At 28.7% G+C, this 14,200-nt stretch overlaps 1 pseudogene; it reads right to left on the bottom strand.

Moving 5' to 3' along the window:
* Positions 1 to 371: 371 nt before the first annotated feature.
* On the bottom strand, positions 372 to 4,119 carry LOC129305895 (dicarboxylate transporter 2.1, chloroplastic-like; annotated as a pseudogene).
* Between the last annotated feature and the right edge of the window lie 10,081 nt (positions 4,120 to 14,200).

The raw sequence follows: 14,200 nt of genomic DNA on the forward strand, positions 1-14,200 counted from the left end.
CTTTAGTACTGAAGATGAAAAAGCATATCCTTTCTGTAACCATGATAATATATATGCGTTGTCAGATTTCTTGCTTCAAGTTCTGTTTGTAGTTTAGTATATTTATTGTCGTTCTCGTGTAATTGTTGGTTTTGGATTGAAACATGTGGACAGGCTTTTGAATGATGATTTTGTTCGAGTAACCTTTCTTTACACTTACTTCTTGATGATGTCTATGCTGCATGTACCTCTTCTCTTTGACGTGTATTAGGATGCAAAATCCCAATTCAAATTTGACACTAACGCTTTACAGACCAAATTTGTAGTTCAAGCAAAACCAACAGATAAACCGTTTTTTTAAAATATATATATATATATATATTTGGAATGTGTAGATAAGCCTTCTATTGTTCATTTTCCCAGTAAGATATAAGTTCGCTTCAATTTCACAGACTAGAATCTGATTCCCTGTGAGTGCTTTAAAGAAACTCACAGGCCACAATCAGAATATTAAAAATCAGAATGCTGGCTAGCTATAAGCCCACTAAGCCATCCTCCACAAAGACATGATAAGATCAGTTTCAAATCCGTAACTTAAATTCCCACCAAAAGAATTATTCATGCATGACTGAAAATAAGCTAAAGGATTGGTGGCAATGCCAAAACTAACAAGCTGAGAATGGAAGCAAGAATCTTCCATGCTGAAATGCTTAGCTCAGATGCTCCCCTCAGAATACTGTTGTTGCTTGCGGCCGGACAGAAGTAAGTCATATTGCGATGGGAAAAACTTCAATTTTCTCTTTGAGCACAGAAATGAAACCTCAATACAAGCCCAAAAATTTCCACCAGAAAGAGCCAACTGCTCCCCATATAATAGCATTAACAAATGCCATAACCAAACCCATTTTAAATATATCAGGAAGATCTACATAACCAGCTGTCAAAAAAAAAGGGGGAAAAAGAATTAAGGCATCATCAGCCACCATTGTTGACTTATAGTATAAATGACAATGTAAAAAAGTGCCACAGTAAATATCAGACAAGCCTTCTTTGTCGATCTCAAGGTTGCATGTTGCAACTAGAATCAATATCTTATGACAATGTACAAAAATTAAGATATCATCAGCCAAAATTGTTGAACATATCTTTTAAATGACAATGCAAAAGAGTTTCCAAGATAAATATTAGGCATGCCTTCTCAGACAGTCTCTAGGTTACATATTGCAACTAGAATGACTTTGGGTAGGGTTTTCTAAGGTCTAAAATTTCTTTCCACCCAAAAGAAGATTGAGTAAAGGGATGCATGTTTGGAGTTGGGAGGGGATGGAAAAGGAAGAAAACAGAAGTGAAGATAGATGAATGATAATATTTCTTCCCTTTCTTTGAGAAGGCTTTCCATTAAATCTCCAAAATGAACGAAAGTGAAGAAGTACTTGGGAAGTTCAATTGAATTTAAAACTCGATTATCCTGCCTTTATTAATAAATCCCAAATGAACAAATGGTTTCAATGAACCCTTCCTTCCCATGCCCTCCATATCTTTGAAACACATTCTAAGATCGTAGAGCCTCCAAGCATGGGGAGACTTTTTTTTTGGGGGGGGGGGGTGGGTGTGGGGAGAACAGGAATGCATCAGAATCAGAAAAGACTGACATGAGGTTTACCACCGGGATAGATATCGTGCACTTGACCAGAAGCTACGCGATTGAATTCACCCAAAAAAAAAAAAACCAAAAAAAGTGACATTGGAGCAATAGGCATACCTCCATAATATACAGCAGCTTGACCACTACCATAGTGTGTTATTGCACCAAAAAGATTAGTATTATAACCTAGAAGAAGTGCTGCTAGAACACTAGGTACACCAGCTGCTCTGTGCATGGCCAGAAATGCAGAATATAAAGCCCCCACATGTCCAGTCTGACTTGCAAAAAGGTAGTGGATGAAGAAATAAGCTGCCTGAAGAACTACTAGAGAGGCAGGCCAGCTTAAAGACAAAGACCGAAGGGAGTTGGCCACGCAATCAGACATCCAGGTAACGATACCAAGATTCGTCAACTGCCCAGCCATGCCTACGAGAATGGCAAACCAAGCCAAGGTATCCCATGCTGACTTTTCATTCAAGCAGTCATTCCAGTCAAGGACTCCTAGAACAAGGAGCACTGATAAGCCAATCATTGCAGCTACCGCACTTGCAATGCCAAGGGAGTCCCCTGCATCACCAAGAAATGTTGACAGGATCAATGGCTCAATAAGAAAAAGAGTAACAAAAAAAATGTAATTATTAGGTATTCCTAAAATCATCAATGGCTTATATTTGTTCGGGAAGACATCAAAGAACTAATGACATAACATAGTGTCATCTAATAAGAATAAATTTGAATGTTGAAAAATTTCCCCCAACTTTAGCAACAAGAAGCAAAGGGATAGAAACTAGATGGCCAAGAAAAATTATATTCTACTTCACTTTCCTGTTTCAAGATTCTGTATTTTTCAGTATCTCCATGATACTTGATTCCACCAAGTCAAAACATAAATGCACACAATTTTTTATTTGTTGACATTAAATGAACCTCATGACCACCCAAAGATCCATAAAGAGACCGCAAGAAGCATTGTACCAACCATAATCCATTCATTCCGTGTGACAGGACCCATGCTTTCCAGTTTCTTTGCAGCCATGGCTGGGTGCTTCTGGTGTATCTTTAATTTCAGGAGGATAAAGCTTGTACAAAATCAACGGTGTAGCAAGAAGAGAAACCAATGCAGGTAAACTGGCTGCCTTAAACCATGAAACCCAAGGGTTTGAAACCATCACCCCCAGCTCCTCCGCTAATTTGACACACAGTAAGTTTTGAGCTGCAGCAGTCAGGAAAAGAGCACTAGAATTACCAGCAGACTGTCACAGATCACAATGGCAATGCAAAAGTCACTTCCTTATCGCACGATAACAATGTTCAAACAAGGAACAGCTCTCAGGAAGCAGAGAAGCTAGCAACACCGCAGTCTATGATGATCACTTCTAATAGTAATGCACAACTATAGTAGACATACATGATGCCTAGTTCATTAAAGCAGGGAAACTAGCGAAGAACTGCAAAAAGAACATCGATCATAATCACCATAGTTTTTCCTGTTTTTTCAGTTAAGATTACCATAAAAGTGACACAACTACAAAGTCCATATGAGACAATTTGTAGATTATACTATATTTCGCCGGAGAATTTTATTCAGCCTGACAGTTTTTGAAACTGAAAACTGAAAACTGAAAACTAACCTGAAATTGTGTCTGAACGAGGTAAGAACCCAGCTTCTTAGCCGTAGGGTGTTCCGGCTGACTCCCGGCCGAAAGCGACAGTGACTTAATAATAGGCAAGAACACACCACCGGCCCTTGCGGTGGTGCTCGGCATCGCCGGCGCAATCAGCGCCTCACTGAACGTTAACCCATAAGACAAACCCAACGTACTCTTCCCCAACCACTTCACGAAGTACGTCGCGATCCTATCTCCCAACCCAGTCTTCACGAACCCACGAGCAAAGAAGAAGGAGATCACAATCAACCAGATCACCTCATTCGTGAACGCGCTAAAAGCCGCCGAGAAAGTCAGTGTTCTGGTGACAATGGAAACCGTCAGTCCCAAAAAAGCCCAGGCCCCCACAGGCAATGGACTCAAAACCAGGCCCTGCAATAGTCGACAAGAAAATCGAGAGCAATTGCCACGCCTGAGGAGTGACTTCAACTGGTCTGGGAACTAAAAAGCGAACGGCAAGACCTATACCTATGGAATAATCAAAGGAATGAGTTTTGGCGCCTTGTGTAGCGGAGGAGGTGGTGGCGGAGAAGACGAAGAAGAAGCTTGAATTGGGCTGTGTGCTATGGGGGACTTACGGGTAGGAGTAATAAAGATGGAAGATTTGGAAGGAAGGGAGATAGAGAAACGAGACACAGGTGATCTGAGAGATGGAGTGAATGGGATTGGAAAGCGGGGTTCGATGGAAAAGAGAATTGAGCATTGGAAATGGAGCGAGAACGTTGGCGGAGCAAGGATGAGCGAAAGAAGGAGGTTGAGGTGGAGAGCGAGTGCAAAGCATAGGTCTCCATTTGCAGAGCAAGACCAGAGCTTGCTCCAGGAGAGGACGAAGAAGACGAAGAAGAATGAGACCCTATGAATTGTGATGGAGAAATTGAAGAGGGAATCCTTGTGTGTGATGTGAGTTCGGTATTTACAAAGTGTGGCCAACGTTACAGTGCGTGGCCTTCACTTGGGTTGGCAGATCATCGGAGATACGTTCACAGGAGATTGCGACCCTTTAAAAAAATATATACTATATTTCATAAATATGAAATAATTTTAAAATATATGATTTTTATTTTATGATATATATTAATTTTAGAAAAATATATTTTTTAAAATTTATATGATTATTTTAACTGGCTCAAATTTGTCAACAATTAACTGTCATAGTAACAATGTTGCCTTCCTTGTTTGGGAGTGATCCTAAATTCAAACGTAACATTGATATATTTAAAGTTAGGTTAGAGATAAAATTAAAAAAAAAAAACAACAGTTCAGATTTAAAAATATAGTTGATAAATATGAGCATCTCTCTTGCTAAACATAAATATTGAGTTGCGCATGGTAGTATTAAGTAATTGTGTTTGTTTGTTTTTTTTTTTTGTTTTAAATTATTTGTAGCCTCATTAGCAATGTGATGATACATGTCATTTTCAGATTTCAGTAATTTTAAGACGATCGTTTCTTTTTCGAAAGACTTTGGGTTTACTTTACTATTAAACATTATGATATTAAAAGAATAATGGGAACAGAAAATCCTTAAAAATTGAAATTTGTTTCTCTTCTTTTGTTTCTTCTCAAAAAGGTAAAGGAATCAAATGGAACACACATACACACACTCTTCTTTTGTTTCTCAAAAAGGTTAAGGAATCAAAATGGGAACACACACACACACGCACAAATAGTCCTGGTACCGTTACTTTAGAGTTGTAATTAAATTTATTTAAAAACAAATCTAATTTGGATAACCCACAGGGCAGCTGTTTATGTGTAAAATAAATAAAATAATGATGATTTTAATGATAATTCTTTTTTACCATCAATTTTTATTGAAAAAGAAAAAATGTTTTAAGTGAAAATAAAAGAATAATAATTATTAATATTTATCATTTCACTTCAATGTATGAAAAATACAGGTTAGTTGGATCACACTCCCGCCAGTCCTATTTAGGGGAGGGAGAGATAATTTTTTTGATCTTATTTATAAGTCACGTAATTAAATTTTATCATAAATTTTTTTAACCCTCCATTGAACGTTGGAAAGAGAATATGTTTTGAAGATGTATATTTAAAAGGAGTAAAGTTAAGAATTTATTAAATTTTAAGATAAGTTAATGAATTTTAAAAATTTTCTTTAGTGCCAATGAAACATGTTGGAAGTGACTTATAAATAGAAATTAGAGTAGTATATAATTATATGAAGGGTAAACATATTTTGACCCCTGTATTTTACTTGAGTTTTTTGCTTTTAGTCCCTATATTTTTTCAGCATTTTAGGTTCTTATTTTTTATTTTTTATTGTGTTGGGTCCTTTCAAAGTCCCCATACTTTGCTAATGAGGATGAAAGTAATGGAAAACAAAAATGTAGAAACTTAAATACTGAAAAAAAGTATAGGAATCAAAAATAAAAAGTGAGTAAAATACATGAATCAAAAATTATGTTTACCCTTACATGAAAGATTTTTAACCATAGTTCATTACAAAAAATTATACGAACATTTTGGCTAATTAACACTTTAATTTTATTGGATGTGAGAACTGAAAACTCATTCTTTAAGTTATTATTTACATTTTTAACTAATGGTATAAATAAAATGGCTTCAATTAGAGTGGCATATTGTATTTTAAAGAGCGAATTTGTTGTTGAAAGTGTATATTTAAGAGGAGTAAAGTTGAGAACTTATTAAATTTTAAAATAGAGTTAATAAGTTTTAAGGTTTTCTTTAGTACTAATGAAACATGTTGGAAGTGACTTATAAATAAAAATAATGTAGTATATAATTATATGAAGGGTAAACATAATTTTTTATCCCTGTATTTTACTTGAATTTTTGCTTTTAGTCCCTATATTTTTTCAGCATTTTAGGTTCTTACATTTTTATTTTTTATTATGTTGGGTCCTTTCAAGGTCCCTATGCTTTGCTAATAAAGGGCTGAAAGCAATGGAAAACAAAAATATAAAAACCTAAAACACCAAAAAAATATAGTAAAGTACATGGATCAAAAATTATATTTATCCTTACATGAAAGATTTTTAAGCAATGGTTCATTACAAAAAAATTGTATGAACGTTTTGCTAATTAACACTTTAATTTTATTGGATGTGAGAACTGAGAACTCATTCTTTAAACTAGTTATTTACATTGTTAACTAATGGTATAAATAAAATGTTTCAATTAGAGTGGCATATTGTATTTTGGCACTTGGTTTAATGGCCATTTACATACTATCATTACTTAAATGTTTTTCAAAACAAGATGATAATACTTCTTTATGATTGTAATTGAATGAAGGAAAAATTAATAGTTGTTCTTGTAATTTTAATTTATTTGTAACTTAGTTCTTAAGTTTTGAATCGTTGTAATTCATTTTTTATAATTTTGAGTTGTTTATAACTCAGTTCCTAAATTTAATTCAATGTAATTTAACCCCTATAATTTAACCATTTAAATATTAGTCCACATATTTAAAAAATAAAATAAATATAAAAAAATATTTTGAAATTTAAGAATTAATATTTTAAATTACTAAAAATTTTAAGATTAAAAATTTAGATATTGAATTACAATTAAGTCAAAATTATATGGACAAAATGATTAATATTCCCTTAATGAATAATACGTTTAGTTTAATATCATGATGTGCACTGTGCAAGCGTGTCCTCAAACGGTGCGACATACTTAACTTCTAAATGAGATGGTGAGTTCCAAAGTCTTTGGCCACAATTCTCCCAAATGTAGGTTCTTAAAAATGAAGAAATAAAGATGAAAAAAAAAAGAAAGAATTATATGATGAGAGCAAACATAATATTAATATTAATACAAAAGAAAATACAAAAAATATAAGATGAAAAACTAAAAAATGCTAGAGCAATGATGATATTGTTCTATAAGAGTTATTACTCAGCTGGTTATTAATGACTTACTGCTAATCTACTAGATGCATGCTGCTCTAAAGGAAATAATCTTGTTTGTTAAAGGAAGAAGTTTTTGGTTTGATCAAATCAAATATTGAATTGATTGAAATATATTGAGTTGATTAGAGTTTGAGAGGTCCTGTATATCACATAGGCAAAAGGTCATAATTTTTTTTTCTTAACTCCACATTTCACATTTTTAAGGCTATTAGTTGTAGTTATTCCAAAGCTCCCTCCACTCTTGCCTTTTCAAAGAGATGCCACACTTTTTAAGGCTATTACTTAGCCTCGGGAACAAAAAAAAAGCTTGGGCTAAAATTAAGATTTTAGCTTAAATAATTAAACTTTCACCAAAAATTATAATTCAGCTCCAATGTATAATTGGCAATCTTATATTGTTAAATTAAATGAATAATTAAATAGATTAATGAGATATTAATAGGAGTTGGATTTTGCAAAAAGAGCTAGCTTTCCATAATGATGATAAGTTAAAATTCGAATCTTACTAAATAATGTACTAACATTTAATATTTGGTCATGTGTTAAACAAAATTATTTTTATAAAAAATACGAAAATGGGATTGATTGAGAAGATGAAGAAAATTCCAATGTATCATAAAGAGACAAGGGAGTGAGTGAAAACATTGTTAATGAGAAGAATGGACATTCTGCCTCGTGAACATGAATTGAAGGGAAAACTGACATTTCTAATAATTTCAAACAATCATTCTCATCTTTTAAGTTTGTGTTTTTTAATTTGGGAAGTAATCATTCTCATTTTTTAGTCTTTCGATGTTTCAAATCCCAAGGGGATAATGATTGTTTTGAAATGATTCTCCTCGCATTGAAGGGGAATAATGCATACTTTTTTTTTTTTACCTGATGAATAATAAATACTTGGAGGTATTTCATTTTTTTTATTTTTAATAAACTTAATTAATGATCACACTGACCTTTGACTATTTCATTGTGGTTGAGTCTTTAATTTAACTGAAAATAAAATAAATTTTTAATTTTATTTTTATTTAAATAAAAAATTTTCAATTTGACATTACTTTTTTCTCATGCTTAATAAGTTTAAATAAAAAATAATATTTAAAAAATAATCAATATCATATTAGTACCTTATATTAAGAATTAAATATTTTTTTAAAATATACTTTAGAATATTGGCAAAAAAATACGGTGTACAAGAGGAACTAAACGTAGTTTGTTTTTTTAAAAAAAAATTGGCCACTTTTCTATCAAATTAATATCAATATAAAAATTAAACATACTCCCTTCATTTAAAAATATAAGGTATTTTTAATCGAATCTTATTCTTCAATAAAGTAGTTACCCACTTTTAAACTAATCATATTTTTTTATATTTATTTCTATTAAATATTCTATAATAAATATAAAATCACTATCAATTGGGGAACTTGTAAAAAAAAACAATGATTATACCTTAAAAAGATTAAAAATGTCTTACATCTTTGAACATCCAATTCCTCAAAAAATATAAAACATTTCTAATCAAATCAAGACTATAACATACATCCTCTGTTAAAAAATATAAAATATTTAATCAAATTTACCTCTCAATAAAGTAGTTATTTACTTTCAAACTAATCCTTTCTTTTCATATTTACTCATATTAAACATCCTATAATAAATATAAAGTCATTATCAATAGGGGTGCTTTTAGAAAAAAAATAGCAACAATTACACCTCTAAAGACTAAAAATATTTTATATTTTTTAATATTTAATTTTTAAAAAATATCTTATATTTTTAAATGAAGAAAATATCATGTTATTTATGATTAAATAATATGGTTATTTTTCAAATTTTGCGTGATATAAATTAATACATGAAATTTTTTGTAACATATCGACGTTTTATTAAAGTACTTTTTAGAGAGATTATAAAAGAATTTCAAGGAAAAGTGTCAGGTAGGGATAAAAATATCAATTTAATTTTCAACAAAAATTTCTAAAAATATTTATAAATCAATTCAAAAAATTGCAAATGAAAATTTCAATTATAAAGGCAGTCTTATTATTATCATTTTTTTTTGAAAAAGTTGATTTGGAAAAAATCTCAACTATAATGTTTGAATTTTTATTATTAATTTATTTGACAAAATTTTTTATCCAGAACTTAATTCTAATTAAATTAATATTTTAAAACTTAAGTGTAATTATCTAGAATAGATCCAATCCTTGATAGTTTAATTCATTTTATCTTTCTCTGGCCCAAAAAAAAAAAATCATTATATCTTTCAATGACTCCTGCAAAAGTCCAAACTTGGATGACATTTTCATGTTTTTGGTAGCCTATATTTTTCTTGTTTTCTTTATTATACTTTGTTATATTGTTTAGGTTTTGTTTTGATGCTCCAGGTGGATTCATAGCAGTCATGTTATAGTCAAAAACCAATAAACATCCAATAGAAGATTAATATATAGGTTTGAACTTTGAACTGCAAGTAATTCTATAAATATTACAAATTCTCAACTTGTCTTTTAAAGGTCAAGCCATTTATTCGTTTGTTTTTAAATAAGACTGCTCATCAAATACTACCCTTAAATGGTCTTAAGAGATTCAATATTTTAATTATTTATTAATGTCAACTCATGTATGCCGCTATCTATAAAGCCAAAAATGACCATTTCCATGATGTCAGCAAACAACGACCAAACATGAATTGAAAAAAAAAAAAAAAACATTTGAGATTTCCTCCTTGAATTGAGAATTGAGAATTGAGATCACTCATAATAACGGACATTCTCCATACTTTTTCATTCATGGGCTTCCTGTTGGGCTGGGCCAGCATGTTTGTCGGCCTTTCATTTGTTTCATGCATTGGACTATATCCGATTTTCTAGTAAGATATCCCAAAAAAAAAAAAATTCTAGTACTGAATAACATTCAATAAAATTATTCTTTTTTAAGTAATCGGGATTATGTCTAGCAAAAGGGCTACTCATTATTTACAACATGATAAATTAAAATTTAAATTTTTATTAGTAGAAATACACCTATATTTAGTGTCTGGCCATGTATTAAATAAAATTACTTCTAATAAAAAGATATCTGTGAGTAATTAAAAATATCATCTTTTTTTCTCTTTAACAATAAACAATGAGATCCCTATACAAGAGTTTAATTTTTTTTAGAGAGTAACAAATAAGGACCTTATAAAAATATTAATGTCAAATTAAAATTTTGAACACTAACATTCTCAAATTTTAGTGCCTCTTTTATCATATTTAGTGTTAAAGTTCTTAATTTGATATTAATATTTTTATAAGGTTCTTACTTATCATCCTCCCCTCCCTTTTTTTTAGCATGAGGACTTTCGCCAAGCATAGAGATTTTTTTCTCCTGAGGTGTTGAAAGCAAGGGCAAACCTTTTTCAATTAAATTACTACATTTACAGGAGTTGAAATTTGAATCCTTAACCACTTAAAATTAATTTGTTTGATTGGACATCAGTGGGAGGGAGGGAGGAAAGAGGAGGGGAGATTCTAATTAATTTAATTTAAAAAAAACTAAGTGGGGTTAAACAAATTTAGTTAATTTTCTTACTCTTTTAATTTAGATGTTATCTTTAATAAAATTTTATAACCCCCATTTATGCAATTTTTTTAAAAAAATCGAATTGATTAAAATCTCCTCAATCCTCCCCTAAGATAAAAACATATGGAGGCAAAGAAAGCTGCTTTTACATTTATGTGTTTTCAAATTCAAATCTGTATGAAACTGAGTTTTGGGGTGGCGAATACACATCAAAACATTGCCTTTTATGATGGGATCGATTGTCAAAATTATGTAATACTGAGACTAGATTGAGCAGTAATTTGATGTGAAGAAGTAGGTTCAAAAATCAAAATTCAAACACTCCTAATATAAGGAAAAATATTAATATTTTGTACGTGGTATAAATAAAAATGTGTTTTCATTATCTTATTTGTGTAATCTATGCAAAAAATCGCTCAGTCAAATAATATAGCAAAGCTAAACTATAAATTAGCATGACTTGTGGTACAAGTTCTTGAAGTATTCAATAGACTTCTTTTGATGATGAATCATATTTTAAAATTTTACTCCTTTCGATTGAAAAATATAAGATATTTTTTAAAGAGTTGGATATTAAAAAATATAAGGCATTTTATCTTTCGATATGTAATCATTGCCTTTTTTCAAAAGTGCCCCTATTGATAATGATTTTATATTTATTATAAGTGTTTAACAAGGATAAATATAAAAAAATAGGGTTAGTTGAAAGGTAAGTAACTACTTTATTGAGGGATGAGATTCAATTAAAAATGCCTTATATTTTTGAACGGAGAGAGTACTTAATTTAAAATATAAAACATTAGACAATTTTTATAATTATTTTTCAATCATATTCTTATTTCATTTGTTTCTCTCAATAAAAAATGATATACTAAACTTTTAATTTTTATTATTAGGACACTTTTATAAAATATTTAGGGAAAATGACAAATAAATTTTTCTAAAATAGATAAATGATAATTTCATCTTGTGAAATATGATAATACTTTTTAAGTTTCAAGAGATCTAATTGTCATTAAAAACTTTGATGAGACATCAAAAACTTTAATGACAATTAGATTTTTTTGAGACTTAGAAGATATTATCATATCTTGTGGGACTAAACTATCATTTTTCTATTTTGAGAAATTTATTTGTCATTCTCCCAAATATTTAATGAAAATAGAAAAAATGATAATAGAATCTTCTCAAATTATATAAATGATAATTTGATCCATCAAAATGTTATAATTTCATTGAAGTTTTTAGGGGACCTTTGTGTGAATAAATTTTAAATTAAAAAGATTATTTTACCTTTATTGATAAGTTATGATTTTTTATTTAATTCTTATGATTCTTTAAATAAAAGTTATTGTTCCTTAAATAAAAGTTTGTTATTTTAATTTCAATAACAAAAATTATACTTGACAAATTGTAATTTTTTATTTAATTTTTATGATTTATATAAAAAAAGTTATTATTCCTTAATCATGAGTTATGATTAAGGCTTTTTTTAATAATAAAAATTACGTTTGATAAGTTATAATTTGTTATTTAATTCTTGTAATTCACAAAATAAAATTTATTATTTTTTAAGTAAAAATTATGATTAAGGCTTATTACTTTTAATAAAGATAAAATGGCCCTTTTGCTTTATAATTTATTAATAGCATTTCAAGATATTAAATTATTATTTGTACAGGAGATTTTATTGTTTTTTTAATGAAAATATGATTAAAAAATGTAAAAAATTTAAAAATAAAAAGCTAAAATAATTGTAAATGTTGTGAGCCTCTTCTTTGACCTGACTTCTAAGATTTTGCATTCGGCACGGAGCACTTATCATTATGTGATTAAATTGTGGCCTTTCATTTCACTTTGAAATGATCTCAACCGTTTACTTTAAATTAATGTTTAAATATTTTAAATATTATATTTATTAATATAAAAATTATAAAAAATTTTGATATTAAATGTAAACTGTCTTTTGTACTCATTCAAAAATAAAAACTATGATACTCATAATATTTAACGAGATTTATATCATTTAAATTTAAAATTTTTTATTTTTAATTACAGTTATCAAAATAAAAATTTTAAAAAATATAAAATTTTAAATCAATTTGTCTATTACCAATATTTTTGGTACAAATATAATTTAAAATATTCAATTTAATATTAAAATTTTTTATAATTTTATAATTTGACTATTCAAATATACTTTAAACAATTCAATTATAATTTAGATAATTTAATTTAATATTAAATTTTTTTATTATTTTTACATGTCACATATATATCTACTCTAAACATCCAGATTTAATATTAATTTTTTTTATAATTTTTATATTAATAAATATAATATTTGAAAATTAATTTAAAATGAATGATGATAAAGTTAAAGGCCACAATTTGGCCACGTGTAATGAGCGCGCAGTGCTCATCGCTGTGATGCCCGTGTGGCCCAAACTCCGAAGGGATTTGCCTTTCAAATTCAGTGGGCTGCTGCAGTTTCAAGGTCCCTTCCCAAATCCGGAAAATGATGTCGCCAAAACATACCAAAGCAATTTTTCTTTTACGTCCGTTTACTTTTATAAAATAGGAACGAATATAAGAAACAATTAAAGTGGAAATATAGTTCAACTTTATTCAACGCCAAACTATCACTTCTTGAAAAATACCGGTACAAATAATTTTCTCAATGTACTTATAAAAGTTACAGTACTTCTTCGGTCTATAATATAAAATATTTTTTTAAAAGTTTTGCTCAATTTTTAATATCATATAATTTTATACTCCTTCATTTAAAAATAAAAAATTTTTTTTAAAGGGTTAGATTTTCAACAATATAAAACATTTTTAATCTTTAAAGGTATAATCATTACCTTTTTAAAAATATCTCTATTAAATAAATCACTTATATTTATTTTAGGATGAAACATCTTATTAAATAAGAATAAATATAAAAATATATAATTTATTTGAAGATAAGTAACTACTTTATTTAGGGTGAGATTTAGTTAAAAATGACTTACATTTTTAAATGAAAGGAGTAAAGTTTAGTAAAATATTTGAATTATTTTTTTAAAAATTCATATATCTAATTGATTTCTTCTGATGACAAATTTTATTTTAAAATTCAATAGTAGAAGTTTGTAGTTTTAATTGATTAATGGTAATTTGTGGAAGTGATAAAAATTTATGAACTAAAAACATATCAAATTTTAACAATGAAAATTAATTTATATTTTGGAAAATAAAATTTTTAGTACATAAACAGTATGATTCAATTTCTTATCTTTGAATTGGAACAGCTTTATATATATATATATATATAATATATATATATATATATATATATATATATATATATATATTGACTAAGAACAATCTAGTTCTTAATTATAATTTTTTGACTCAATATAATTTAATCTTCATAATTTCTAAACTCTATAAAGATT

This window comes from Prosopis cineraria, unplaced genomic scaffold, assembly GCF_029017545.1.
Source record: "Prosopis cineraria cultivar Desert tree isolate PC_DT_omini unplaced genomic scaffold, ASM2901754v1 PC3, whole genome shotgun sequence".
Lineage (NCBI taxonomy): Eukaryota > Viridiplantae > Streptophyta > Magnoliopsida > Fabales > Fabaceae > Prosopis > Prosopis cineraria.